Source organism: Bidens hawaiensis, unplaced genomic scaffold (genome assembly GCF_021521415.1).
Source record: "Bidens hawaiensis isolate Kalapana, Puna unplaced genomic scaffold, B.hawaiensis_p1.1 tig00007454_1, whole genome shotgun sequence".
NCBI classification, from domain to species: Eukaryota; Viridiplantae; Streptophyta; class Magnoliopsida; order Asterales; family Asteraceae; genus Bidens; species Bidens hawaiensis.
This window is the reverse complement of record NW_027491521.1, coordinates 862,171-865,315: the sequence shown is the minus strand read 5'-3', so window position 1 is coordinate 865,315 and position 3,145 is coordinate 862,171.

Sequence of the window (3,145 nt, the reverse complement as noted above, 5' to 3'; positions counted from 1 at the left end):
TAAAAGTGGTGGAACTAAACAGAAAAATTAAACAATTTAGAAATTCTTCTGCGATGTTAGATCACATCATAAGTGTTCAACGTTCCCCGGTTATCAAAGGGGGAATTGGATTCTCTGAAGTTCCACCACCATACAAAAATAATTATACATATAATCCTAATAATCAGCAATCTGCGAATGTTGAAATTAGTCAGACAGTTCCAATAAAAGTTTCTGCTAAAGAAACTGAAGTTAATGAGAATGAAACAAGTAAGACAAGTTCTAATGTCACAAGTTCTATCTCGTCAAACTCGGACAAGTCGTCCGAATCGGGTGAGATAAAAGAAGAGGTTGTTTTACTAAAACGAGGGGAGGACTATAAGTTTGATGAAAAGAAATCTTCTCTAAATCCGTTTATCCCACCATATGTAAGACAAACGGATAGTAACGTAACCTCGACATCTGCAACAACTTTTGAGACAGAAGTTCAAAACAGCCTGAATAGTTCGAACAGAAGTTGTTTTAGATGCAACAGGATAGGACACCTTGTCGCCGATTGTCCTCTGAAACAGAGAAAATCTAGAAATATGAGGCCTACTAAAACTGAGAGTAAAACGAATACTAATTATGATGCTGGTAAGAAAGTGAAAACACCAAATTTCAGTCATTGGACTAAACCAAGGTTTCAAAGAAATCAGTCTCGTTCTTTCCCAGTGAATTACCAAACCAACAATTATAATTCCATTAATTCACGAAGGTTTGGATGGCTTCATAGCCAGTCATCTAGATATTTTCCTTTAAGAACTTATAGAAACTCTCCTCAAACTGACTTTGGGCAACCAAGGTACAGGATGCCGGATAACAGGTTTAAACAACCCATGACCAGAAGGTCTTGGGTCCCCAGATTTTAATCTATTTCTTTAATTGTGCAGGAACAGTCAAACAGGGCTGTAAACAATATGTGGGTTTGTGACAGTGGCTGTTCCCGGCACATGACTGGTAACAAGAAATTGTTACGTGACTGGAAATCTGTTCAAGGAGGAAGGGTTAGTTTCACAGGATAAATTGGAGGAAGAATTAGTGGTATTGGGACTGTGACAAATGGAAGAATAAAGTTGGAAAAGGTGAATTTTGTGGAAGAATTGAAGCATAACTTGTTGAGTGTCTCTCAGATTTGTGACAAAGAATACACAGTTCATTTTACTAAAGATGAGACACTCGTACTTTACCCTGGTTTTAAGATTCCTGAAACCTGAATTGTGATGAAGGCTCCAAGAGAAAAGAACGCGTATGTAATGGATATGAGATCAACTGAGATGGCAAATGAAGAATCATGTCTTCTGTCAAAAGCAACGGAGTCTGAGTCAGAGTTGTGGCACCGAAGAATGGGTCATATACATCTTCGTAAGATGAACTACATAGTCAAGAATGGGTTGGTACTAGGAGTTCCTTTGAAGAACTTCAATTTTGAAGACCAATGCGTATCATGCAAGAAAGGAAAACAGCACAAGAAGCCTCATAACTCCAAGTAGGTTAACTCAATTGTCAGTACCTTGGACCTACTTCACATGGATCTCTTTGGTCCTGTGAATGTAAAGAGTCTAGGAGGAACTTCATACTGTTTGGTGGTAACCGATGATTACTCATGATACTCTTGGGTCTATTTTCTGAAGGCAAAAGATGAGACAGTTCAGTTGGCAATTAACTTGATTACCAAGGTGGAAAATATTGTTGGGAGGAAAGTTAAGTACATCAGGAGTGATAATGGTACAGAGTTCAAGAACTATCAGATGGAGATGTTTTGCTTACAGAAAGGGATAGAGCATCAGTTTAGCGCCCCATATACTCCGCAACAAAATGGAGTAGTTGAGAGGAAGAATAGAACTCTGATCGAAGGCTCCAGGACCATGCTGGCGGATGCTAAACTTCCCATGGTGTTCTGGGCAGAGGCTGTTGCTACAGCTTGTTATATCCTTAATCGTGTTTTAACTGTCAAAAGATTAAATAAAACATGTTATTAACTTGTGCATGGTAGAAAGCCAAATTTGAAGGGTCTTGAACCTTTTGGTTCCCATGTTCGATATTAAAGACTAACTCTAAATTTGGTGAGAAAGCTGACGAAGGTATCTTAGTTGGATATGTTATTGGGACACCCAACAGAAGAGTCTTTAATCTATCAAACAGCAAGGTTGAGGTGGTCTGTAACACGGACATTACTAGTTAAAAATCACCAAGGCCTAGCATGGGACCGGCAGAGGCTTTCGACTATGATAAGCTATTCAAATATTTTAATGTGCCTTACTTGGATTTTGCAGATGTTGATGAGAAATTGGCCTCAAAGATGCTGTATGACGAAGAGGAGGACATTGTACAACGGCCGCAATACAATGAAAATCAACTGATGTGCGAAAATATATATATAAATATTAAACACAAGTCGCAACTAAGCATTAAAAACCAAACAATCTATCATAGTTCACACAAACGGCAAGTGTACCGGTCGCATATAGCAAAGATGAGGAAAGTCCGGATATCGAACTCGAAGACACGTGAAAACGTTTTTAATTACTAAACTTTAACCAAGACTCACCAAAATATTATTTAAATGATTTTTTAATATTTAAAATTGAATAAACTACTTAACTTAATTAAATGAAAACTTTTAACAAAACTTTGAAAACTTTGACTGCAGTGATAAAAACGTCTACCTAGGAATGAATCATGTTGATAGAAATAACAAGACAACGGATTGAAAATATTCAAGACACCGGTTATAAAAGATGACACAACCAAAACTTGTACCTCTCAGTCTCTCTAACAATCTCTAACTTATTTTAGTTGATTTTAAAGAATAAACCGGAAAAACAATTATTAACGTGCTCAAATACCGACTCTCGGTCTCATCGAAACACTATCCTAATGGAAACGAATACTATGCAACCAAGGATAGAGAAACAACTTAACTTAACCCAAATTAAACCAACTAATTGCACATAAACACTCAAACTTGACAAGACAAAAACCAGCTCTCGCGCGGTCTTAATTCTAACAAGTAAAAGCAACGAGACAATATTACTTCTTATCACCTCTCGGTCTCAAAGAAGGTGTATTTTAACTGATTTTAGATGATTATATTACCCACTTATCCCTACGGTTGTACACCCCG